Below are 12,365 nucleotides of genomic sequence, written 5' to 3'. Positions count from 1 at the left end.
AAGGGAACTGAGTTATCAGAAGACTAAAAAGCACTAGATACTGATGGCTCATATCTGTAATCCTATCTACTCAAGAGGCTAAGATTGAGATCTGAGGATCCTGGTTTGAAGCTAACCTGAGCAAAAAAGAAAACATCCATGGGACTCTTATCTTCAGTTAACCACCAAAAAGTAAAAAGTAGGGCTATCGGTCCAGTGGTGGAGTGCCAGACCGGACCAAAAAATACTTAAAACAAACAATACAATGCAAAACAAAGAGACTACCAAATATGCAAATCAGATTCTGTAACCCATGTTTATTGAAATCAGCCCGTTCTCTGCCCCCTGTCCAGGTTGGTGGCCAGGCCAAGACCTCAGGCTCTTGGCTATCTACCTTCTTTGGGAAATTTCTTACCCCCTTGGTATCATCAAGACCATTGAGTGTTTCCAGACTGTGGATGGAGCTATAGTCTACGAACTAAAATGTTTTATGTCTTATTAATCTTTTATCTTGCTTATTGTTTTGCAGTGCTGGGAATCAAGTCCAGGGTCTCACACATGCTAGGCAATCACTACATTCCCACAGTACTGATTTGTTTATGTTTCCTAAAGGCTAGGAGAAAATTAATAGAAAGCTAATACTTTGTGATGCATGAAAATGACACAAAATTCCAGTTTTCATGTCCATAAATTAAGGTTTGTTGATATATAGCCAGACCTGCCCCGCACCAGTGGCTCAGGCCTGTAATCCTAGCTACTCAAGAGCTGAGAGCTGAGGATCATGGTTTGAAGCTAGCCCAGACATGAAACTCTACAAGACTTTTATCTCCATTAATCTCAGAAAAAGCTGGAAGTGATGCTGTTGCTCAAGTGGTAGAGTACTAGCTTTGAGCAAAAGGAGCTCAAGGTAGTGCCCAGGCCCAAAGTTCGAGCCCCCCCACAAAAGACATACAGCCAGACTCATTTGGGTATTTTAATTTTTGTTTTGTTTTTGCCAGTCCTGGGGCATAAACTAAGGGCCTGGATGCTGTCCCCGAACTTCTTTTGCTCAAAGCCACAGCTCCACAAAATTTGTTGTTTTTTTGTTTGTTTTTGTTTGTTTTGTAGTTAATTGTAGCTAAGTGTCTCACAGGCTTTCCTGCTCAGGCTGCTTTGAACTGTGATCCTCGGATCTCAGCCTCCAGAGTAGCTGGGATTACAGGCATGAGTCTGTAGCACCTGCTGGTTGGTTGTGTCTCTAGGCTAGCCTTATACTTTCAAGTATTGGGAATTACAGGTATGCACTCCCATCCCTGGTAACATAACTCATGTGTTCACATATTATTTGTCTCTGTTCTATTACTATAATGGCATAGTTGAGAACAGGTGACAGAGCCCTATGGCCCGGAAAGCTCAAAATATTTCCTATCTGGCCAACCCAACAAATTCTTGGTACTCCATGTGTGCTTAAGTAAACAACAGCATCAACACTACCTAGGAGCTATAAGGAGAGTCTCAGATCCTATCTGAAAATCTGAACTGTAACCTACATTTTATCAAGGTGACACATCTGCTCATAAATGTGGGAGAAATGCTAGTCTGAGCAAAGTACCATCTCAGGAAGGTTTGGAAAAAGAAGGTGGATTCTGGGCACTCCTGTTCCAACATTTCCTATTTATATAACCTTGGGCAAGACATTGAACTTGATCCTTAGAACGCTTATCTGTAACATGGATCCAATAACATCAACCTTGAAGGATTCCTTAGAAGATCTGAGAAACTGACTCTGCTGGGGTCACCACAGTGCAACCACAGAACAAGTATTAAATACATTTAAACTTAATGGTAGATTCTAAGAGAGTGAGTGACCTCCTTCAAAAGAGTCTACCATTTTATTTCCATGGAAACTGGAAGAAATTGGTAAACATTTTCAGTACGTTTGATACAAAGTGAAGACCCAGTTAATAATATAAAGCTTCCAGTGAATGCGTAAGAAACCATCCTTCCTGCTCATTCCTCACTCTCCTAATTTCCCCTGCCTGAATTTTTTGGGGTTTTGTTATTGTAGTTGTGGTGGTAACGGTTGTTTTTGTTTTCATGCCATTCCTGGGGCTTGAACTCAGGGCCTGAGTGTTGTCCCTGAGCTTCTTTTTTCAAGGCAAGCTCTCTACCACTTGAGCTATATAGCTCCAGTTTGGATTTTTAAGTAGTTTATTGAGATGAGTCTCCTGGATTCTTCTGCCTGGACTGGTTTCAAACTGTAAGCTTTAGATTTCAGCCTCCTGAGTAGCCAGGATTCTAGACATGAGCCCCCATTACCCAGGTTGAACTTCTAACTACTATGTCAGGTTCAGACCTGCCCTAGGCTCTGAGAAACCAAGTCCTTAGTCATTGATCAGGTGACTCAGCATCAAGTTAGCCTAAACAGGGTGTCAGCCTTTTATGCCTCACATACTCACTCAACAAACACTTCATTAGGTGTCTATATGCCAAGCACAGGACCTCCTCTTGAAGATAATATAGCCAGGAGACAAACAGATGTATGTTTCCTAGCAACAAACTTCCCCCTTACACCCAGGAAATCTAAGTCTTTTACTCAAGTATCTGTCTTGCTGAAACACCAATGCTCTGCTTTTTCTAAGACTAAATTACAGCCTGCTCTACTTCTTTTAAGGAACAAGGTCCTCTAACACCTAGCCCATCTAGGAGAACACCAGGCCACATATGTCCTCCCAGCTCTGGAACTATGAGGTCTCCACATACTCCTACTCCTAGATTCCAGGCCTTTTTCCTTGTTGTACCTTGACCTTCCAAATGCCTGCTCCACTCTCTCAGTGTTGGACCCCAGACCCCAGACTATATATAGCTGGCTTCACTTTAATGACAACCCTTTTTTATCTTTTACTTTTTCCAGGTACTGGGGTCCGAATTCAGAGCTTTGTGCTAGAGCTCTACCATTTGAGCCATGCCTCCAGCCCTATTTTTCATTGGTTATTTTTGAGATAGGGTCTCATTTGCCATTCAGGTATATACTTGAACTTCCACCCACCTAGTACAGGCTTCTCCTGGGATGATAAATGCACCCTACCATGTCAGTCTGTCTTCCTTCAAGATGAAGTCCTATAGACTTTTCTGCCCAGGCTGGCTTGGTAAAGGAATCCCCTCTATCTCAGCCTTCATGCAGTGATCCACTGCACATAGTTTGGGGTTGAGAAATAGGTCTTACAATTTTTTTTTGGCCCAGGCTGGCCTCCATCTGCAATCCTTATGATTTCAGTCTCTCAAGTAGCTAGAATTGCAGGCATGAAAACTCGTATCAAGCCAAACCCTCATTTTTTTCATGACAGGAAATTGGTAGCATCCACTGCTGGTAGCATTGGTAGAAACTAGAACAAGAGTTCTGGCTTTGTTCATTCACCTATTGTGCCCGTAGGATTACCCTTAAGTTTTTTGTGACGCACGTTGAAATGCGTAGAGTGTGTTCTTGCCTGGACAAATTCATTTCCCCTGATTCATGAGTCACATGTTTTTCCTCTTGGGGAACAAGTAATTTACTGCTCCATCTTTCCTATTTGCTGATGTATTTCTGAAAGGATGGATAGCTTACTGAGGAAAGGCTAGATAGAGGTGTTACACAAGTATGTTTTTCATCTAATGAAGACATTAAAAAACTAAGACAAGTAATTGATCACAGTATTCCTTGGGTCTTTTTGCTATAGAATTTCCAGATCCTATGAAGAATATAAAACTTGACTTCTGAAAGCAAATACATCTGAGAGATAGTTACATTTCCCAGATCTTTCTTTGGGCTCATTTTGAGGGAGGCTCCTAGCCAAGTTGTGATTTGCCCAGCAAAATGCATGCATACACAAATACCTGGTATCACAATGCTTCAGTGTCAGAGGACAGGGCCTGCTCTGACATGCAGTCACATGGGGTTTTTAATTATTGTACTGTTGATTTTGTCTGACTTTTTCCATACTTGTTACAATATGCATAGACTCCAGGAACAAGCAAATCTCCATCTATAGTTTAGATCTGTGGTCTTTCCCCCAGTCTATTTTATCAGTAAGATGGTGTGAATATACCTACTTCACAAGACACAGCAAGTAAAATTGCCCCCTCCCTCCCTACCTGCTACCTGTCCTGGGGCTTGAACTCTGAGCCTGGGCACTGTCCTTTTGCTCAAGCCTGGTACTTTGCCACTTGAGCTACACCTCTACTTCTGGCTTTTTTCTGGGTAAATGGAGAGAAGAGTCACATAGACTTTCTTGTCCAGGCTATCTCTGATCCATGATCCTTGGATTTCAGCCTCTAGAATAGCTGGGATTATAAGTATGAGCCACTGGCTGAGCTATTGCAAGTAAACTGTTCAGCTCTATGGTGAACATAAGGTGAGTGTGCTATAATAGATATCAAATGTAAGATGACAATCCAGACACAACGTTAGATTAAGAATCCAGCAATTTAATCAAACCCCCTACTATCTGATAAACAAAAGCTTCTATCTTTAAACAACAACAACAACAAATGTCAGTTTGGCCAGGCATGACGACTGACTTCTGTACTCCTTGCTCTTGGGAGACTGAGGCAGGAGGATTGTGGGTTCAAGGCCAAGCTGGGCTACACAGTAAGAAAGACTCTGTCTCATAAAATCCAACATAAATAAAATACCTTTGAAATTAATAATGTTTATATTGCATTTATCCTATTTGTATTTGTCCAGAGAGATGTGAAATGTGTCTCCCATGCAAGCCACCTCATTCTGGGTGTTGATACCTTCCAGGGACTGGCAGGGCAGCCCATAACCTGTACATCTCCAATCAATAGGGATGTATCCTGATCTCCTGGTGGGACTCATAGCCACCTCACTGAGTATATCATGGAGGTGAGTAGCACAGAGGTAATTGTGGCATACGGAAGCAAATGGTTTAGACTTCAAGGGTAAATCCAAATATGAGTCATAAGCATGGAAATGCAACATTATTAAAAGACCAATTTATCTTATTGGATTAGTCATACATCTTCCAGGATATGGCAATAAGTGTGTATTTGTCATCCATTATATTTATCAAGTGTGTATGTTATAGCCAAGGACTTCTTTCATTCTTCCAGTAACTTAGGATTTGTTTGTTTGTTTGTTTGTTTTTTGCCAGTTCTGGGGCTTGAACTTAGGGCCAGGGCACTGTCATTGGGCTTTCTCAAGGCTAGCGCGCTACCACTTGAGCCACAGCACCACTTCCAGCTTTTTCTGTGTATGTGGTACAAAGGAATTGAACCCAGGGTTTCATGCATGCTAGGTAAGCACTCTACCACTGGAGCATGCTCCCAGTCCCTTCCAGTAACTCTTTACAGTTCATGCTAACAGTATGAACAAACTTGAAAACCCAGCTGAGGAGCTGGGTGCTGGTGGCTCTCCTCGGTGATCCTAGATACTCAGAACGCTGAAGCCAGTCCAGGGAGGAAAGTCTGCCCGCCTAGACAGGAACATTCATGAGACTCTTATTCCAGTCAGCCACCAAAAACCTGAAAGTGAAGCTGTGGTTCAAGTGGTAGGGTGCCAGCCCTCAACAAAATAAAAGCTCATAGACAGTACCCGGGTACTAACTTCAAGCCTGGGACCAGCACCAAAGCAAATAAACAAACAAGTAGTAGTGTGTGTATGTGTGTGTGTGTGTGTGTGTGTGTGTGCACGTGCACGTGTGCATATATATATATTGTTCAGCCACTCTGCCAACAGTAAACTAGAATCCATGTCCCATTCATTCATAGGAGCGGAGCAGGGTTCTCTGGCCCTGTTAGTCAGAGTGCAAAGAGGCAACCACAACAGAGAGAAAGTTGACAACACCCACTCCACTTTCACATACAGAAAATCATTTTATCTTGCAACTCTGCCTACCTGACTTGTAAGCATATTTGTATGTGTTAAAGGACCCATCCATGTTGCCAGAGCAAAAGACTAGAAGCAATTCTAATGTCCATCTCTAGTTAGATTAGATAGTCAGCATGGGCTACATAATAAGACCTTACCTCAAATCAAATAGACAAATAAGACAAAATAACAAGATAAAATCCAGCTGCACAGCTTGACCTGGCTTGATCCAAGCTACTGAAGTCAAAAACAAAAACAAAAATCAACCATGTAAGCTGGAGGAAAGAAGCTTCTGATACTGAAAAGTAAAGCCTTGCTTGTAAGGGACACTGGATCCTACTTCTGAGTGATGTGAAATGCCCTTGTGGACAGGATGGTGAAGGTCAAAAGATTCCATGTCTCTGACTTTAGATCCACTGGTTCTTTGTATTTTGAGGAGTTTTTTTTTAAGCGGAGTGCGTGTGTGTGTGTGTGTGTGTGTGTGTGTGTGTGTGTACAAACCTGGAGCTTAAACTCAGAACCTGGGCATTGTCTCTTAGCTTTTTGTTGTTGTTGAAGGCTGGTACTTTGCTATTTGAGCCATACCTCCCCTTCTGGCCTTTTGATAGTTAATTGAAGATAGTCTCATTTTCCTGCCTGCCTTTGATCTCATTCTCCTAAGTAACTAGAATTCTAGGTATGAGCCACTGGTACTCAGCTTATATGGATTTTTTAAGGAGTAAAGAAACAAGTAACTCCAAGATGCTGCCAAACCATTTACAATGGGGTCATGGGAAAATTATGCACATATTTTCCCTTCATATCTATCAGGGCATTCAGGAAGGGCCAGCAGGACAGGCATAGCTTCTTGATATTTTGTGGAGTCACTGGAACTAGCTTGAAGAATCTAGAATTGAAAAATATGCGAAGTTGCTCCCTCCATCCTTCATTTCTTAGAAAACATTTTGTACCCTGAAAAAAAAAGGCAAAACCTCTTTCTATTCTCAAGGGGTGGTTAAACTGAAGCCCTGTGAAGTCCTGGAAGAGCATGTGGCAACACTGCAACTCAGTTCACCAAAGGAAATGAAGGCAGAGTTCTTATCTAATTAAAACAACTTGGGGAAAGATAGGTGGGCAAAGGGTAATTACAGTACCTAACTTGGCATTCTGCCCAGAAAGAAAGGTTAGTTTTTCTTTTGGGACAAAAATCTGTCAGGAAACCTCAAATTATAATACTTGTTTTAAAATGGTAGGGAATTTTTCATTCCTGAATCCTGTATCGTTGATACACATAAATTATGTGGCCCTTGGAAGGCTTCCTAGAAAAAGCAATTATTCATTTTTCCACAGATGGAAAGGTGAAATGAGATTAAGGTTCTAAAGAACTAGAGAACAGCATAAATACACAATCCATGGTTTCTTAACTAATCTCTCCGTGTTTGTTTTCTGCCTTGGTTAAGATGAAGAAATCTCACATGGCAAAGTTTATTGGTATTTCCTAGAGATACTAGGGGTGGGGATGGGAGCTGATTGTTCTTGTTTGGTTTTATTTTAATCTGTGTGAATTTCCTTTGGTAGCTGGGTAGAATGTGATCTTGGAAGTTAAGACATTTAGTCGGCTATCTGTCCCTTGTTCTTTTGCATATCAGATTTACTCTACAGAATCTCAATTTCTTCAGGAGGAAGAAACTCTTTTCAAGGATGGATAAACACTAATCAAGAAGGTAAATGTAAGCCTGGAGCTTCTGGCTCAAGTCTATAAACCTTTGCTATGTGGAGCACTGAGGTTCAAAGCCAACCCAAGCAGAAAGGTTCCTGAGACTCTTACTTCCAATAGAGGTATGGTAGAGCAAAATGTAAGTAAAGGAAAGCCTGCGGCCCTGAATTCAAGCCCCAGTACTGCCATTAAAAAAAAAAAAAAGGAATAGGGGGAGGAGGAAGAGAAGAAATAATAATCGCAATAACAATAGTGATGGTGATAATAGTAGAGGTGATGGTAGAAGCTCATCCTTTCCCATTTGAGATCACCTTCACACCATCTCCAAGGAAGTCAAACATGCTCATGTAGACTAATTGAAATATCATCTGAATCATCTGTCTTGACTTCTCTTCAAATTGTGACATTCTGTCACTCCTTGGCTCTGCATTTATAACAAATAAATGCATAAAGACATATTTTGCAAAATAAAACACCCTTCCTTCAAATATGGAGAGAACCATGAAATGCCTCATTGTAGCTTTTAGTTTGAATACTTTTTTTTGCCAGTCCTGGGGCTCGAACTCAGGGCCTGAGCATTGTTCTTGGACTATCCTCAAGGCTAGCGCTCTACCACTTGAGCAACAGCACCATTTCTGGCTTTTCTATGTATGTGGTACCGAGGAAGTGAACCTGGGTCTTCATGCATGCTAGGCTATCACTCTACCACTAGGCCAAACATCCAGCCTCAAGTTTGAATACTTATAAGCAAAAATTAGTCTTAGAATAAAAAAAAGACTAGTCAATTAAAGAGAAACAATAACAACTAATATCCAGTTACTGTTCTAAACACACATCATGTATTTTATTTAATACTCCATAATAATTTTATATGCTATATTAGTTCCATCTTTCTTTTTTTTTCTTTCATATATTTTTATTGTGATTAATAGAAGAGTTACATTATATTTGCCAGATAGAAGGTGCATTACTTCACATACATTGATACCCTTTCTCATGTCTTGGTCCCCATTTCCCTCCCTGCCACCCCCACCCCTCATCTTGTTTTCCCCCCTTCCCTATCCAATTATTTCTTAACTGGTGCTGGGGCTTGATCTCAGTGCCTGGGAACTGTCCTTGAGCTTTTTTTGTTCAAGGCTAGTGCTCGGCCACTTGAGACACAGCTCTACTTCTAGATTTGGGGGAAGGGGTGGTAGTTTATTGGAGATAAAAAAAAAATCTCAAGTTCAGTCAGGTGTGGAGGCCCACGCCTATAATCCTAGGTACTCAGGAGGCTGAGATCTGAGGATCAAGGTTCAAAACCAGCCCAGGCACAAAAGGACCTGAGACTCTTATCTCCAATTAACCTCTAGAAAATGGGAAGTGGGGCTTGGCTCAAGGGTAGGGTGATAGCCTTGAGCTGAAGAGCTCAGGGACAGCGCCCAGGCTGAGTGCAAGCCCCATGACCCTCAAAAAAAAAAAAACAACAACAACAACAATAAAGAAACACTCATGTTCAATCCTTCCCAGACAGGTGAACCAGACCACCATCCTCAGATCTCAGTCTCCTGAGTAGCTAGGATTATAGGTGTGAGCTACCAGGACCTGGCTTATATCTAGTTTTAATAATGTAGAACTGAAGTAGAGGGGCATATATGTTGCCCAAGATTGTTTAACTTAGTATGCCGAAGAGCTAAGCTTTGAGGTCAGCAGTCTGATTCAGACCATTCACTTACATTTCTGTGTTAAATATCCTTTGAATTAATAATCAATATGCATTGTACTGGGGAAACTATGGTAGTTTGAATAATTCTTTAACAATGAATCCAAATCTCTCATTTTATAAATAAAATGAGTCTAAGAAGGGAAACAATCTCTTAGTCTCCTGACTAAACAATTTCCATTCATCTGAAGTTTTCTCAAAACAATTTCTACTAGAAGTAGCAACTTAAAGACTTGTTGAACTGTGCACTGGTGGCTCATACCCATCATCCTAGCTAATCAGGAGGCTGAGATCGGAGGTTGTGGTTTGAAGCCAGCCCTGAAAGTCTATGAGACGCTTATCTCCAATTAACCACTGAAAAACAATACAAGTAGTACTGTGGCTCAAATAGTAGAATGCTAGACTTGAGGGGAAAAAAAGGCTCAAAGACAGTGCCAGGTTCTTAATTCAAAGTCTAAGGATGAATACAGAAAAAAATATATAAATAAGGCTGGGAAGGTGGCGTAGTGGGAGAATGCTTGCCTTTCATGCATAAACCCTGATTCCTAGGTACCACATACACAGAAAAATCCAAAAGTGGTGTTGTGGTTTAAGTGGTAGAGTGCTATTACTGAACACAAAAAAGGCTCAGGGACAGTGTCCAGACCTTGAATTCAAGCCCCAGGACCAGCAAATAAACAAACAAATAAATAAACAAAAAGTGATACCTCTTGGGGCTGGGAGTTTGGCCTAGTGGTTAAAGTGCTTGCCTAGCATGCACGAAGACCTGGGTTCGATTCCTCGGTACCACATACATAGCAAAAAGCCGGAAGTGGTGCTGAGGCTCAAGTGGTAGAGCTCTAGCCTTGAGAAAGTCCAAGGACAGTGCTCAGGCCCTGAGCTCAAGCCCAGGACTGGCAAAAAAAAAAAAAGTGATACCTCTTGTTTACTGTGAAAAGGAAATCAATATATAAGATTAGCTCAACATTTGTAAACTGTAGTAAAGGTTTGGACTCCTAAAATACTATTATCTTCAATTTTATAATACATTTTCTGTTTTGTTTCATGGTATGGGGTTGAACTCAGGACCTTGAACATGCTAGGCAAGAGGTCTATCATTGAGTTATATTCTAAGCCAACACATTTTTTAATTTTTTAAAACATTTCTAACATAGTTATTTGTTTAAAAATTTTGTAAGGAATCCAGGAGCTACTAGCTCATGCCTATAATCCTAGCTACTCAGAGACTAATACCTGAGGCTCACAATTCAAACCCAGCCTGGCAAAAAGTCTGTGAGCCTCTTATCTCCAATTTATAATACACACACATACACACACACACACACTCACACTCACACACACAGCCAAAAAAATGATAGAGTACCAGCATTGAGCTTAAAAGCCAAGGGACAGCACTGAGGCCCCGAGTTTAGGCTCCAGGACTGACACCAAAAAAAAAAAAAAAAAAAAAAGAATTAAATGTAAATATAAGGCACCTTCTATCTGGCAAATATCATGTAACCCTTTTACTAATTACAATAAAAAAATTTTAAAAAAATGTAAATATAATAATAAAAGCATAAGAACAAATTAAAAACAATTATGCTATATGCTATAGCTGCCAGGGCATAATGGGGAGTGAGGGCCTGGCTCAATTTCCATGCCTCATTATCTCTAATCTAGCCTCACTTGATAATGATGATAAAGAAAGAGGAAATAATAAATAGAAATAAAAGAAGAACATAGTCAATAATATAATGTGGAATAAATGTAGAACATCATAACAGCCATTTAGAAATTACTTTTACTACAAAAATATCCTCACTTGGACCCCCAAATTAACTAAAAACAGAAGAAAAGCTTGCCATCCTGGCATCTATGTTGTATCTAGCTTATCAGCCCAGAGTCTTTCTACAGTCACCTTGGATCCTGGGAAGGACAGGAGTGATGGAAAAATCATCTTGTATCAAAAATGCAAATCATCCTTCAGGCAACACTCATTTTCTTATTATGACAACAAGATCATACTTTTGACTGAGTTTGCCCAATAGTTATGAGGATGTGGGGTTGGGAGAGTGGGTCAAGTGGGAAGAGTGCCTGCTTAACAAATATGGAGCCCTGAGTTCAAACTCCAGTACCTCTGGAATCATTTTGCATACTTCTCATCCTCTGCACAAATTCTTCCTCTGTGCAAACTTAAAACTCGTGGCTTTACAAGAGATGGGCTGAAAATTCCTGCTCTCCTAGACTGGGAATATGGCTTAGAGGTAATGCTTGCCTAGCATGCATGGAACCCTGGGCTGGATTGCTCAGTATCACATAAACAGGAAAAGCTGGAAATGGTACTGTGAAGTGCCCAGGCCCTGAAATTAAGCTCCATGACTGACAAAAAAAGTCTGTTCTTCTTCTCATGTAATTAATGAATCTCCTTTCTTTCTGAAGCCATCTCTATCCCTCTCTCTGATTAGAGTATTAAGGCAATTAGCAGGATCCTGATATGTTGGAACCCTTGGATTTGAGCCTATGACCTAAGGCCTTTGGTTACATAGTGAGTTAAAGAAGGATTGTGCATGTAATCTAATGAGTATGTCTCTCCTCTTCCCCTTGTCACTAAATCTGTAGGGGTGTCTTATAGCCTTGGACTCTCCCTTATGGAAATAGAGCAGCTTCTTTCTCTGACTGCTAAGGAGCTAAGTTGGAATTTCCATCCCTAAGCTTAGCAGTTTTTCCTTCCTTCCTTCCTTCCCTCCCTCCTTCCCTCCTTCCCTCCCTCCCTCCCTCCTTTCTTTCTTTCTTTCTTTCTTTCTTTCTTTCTTTCTTTCTTTCCTTCCTTCCTTCCTTCCTTCCATTCTTGTTTCCTTAATCAACTCAAGGTTTAGCTTGAACCCCCTTAGCTCTTTTTGCTCAAGGCTAATGCTGTACCATTTGGGCTACAGCTCTACTTTCTGCTTTTTTGTTAGCCAATTGGAGGTAAGAGTCTCACAGAATTTTCTGCTCCGAGGCTGACTTCAAACTGTAATCCTAAAATCTCAGCCTGCTGAATGGCTAGGATTCCAAATGTGAGCCACAAGTGCCTGGCAAAGTTCTGCTCTCTGTAAGAATGTTTGCTCAAGAAAGATAACACAGTCACGATGTAAAATGCTAGAGAAAATAATTAT

The sequence above is a fragment of the Megascapheus bottae genome, chromosome 8 (assembly GCF_031878675.1).
Source record: "Megascapheus bottae isolate mThoBot1 chromosome 8, mThoBot2.hap1, whole genome shotgun sequence".
Taxonomy (NCBI): domain Eukaryota; kingdom Metazoa; phylum Chordata; class Mammalia; order Rodentia; family Geomyidae; genus Megascapheus; species Megascapheus bottae.
Note: the sequence above shows the minus strand (reverse complement) of the source record.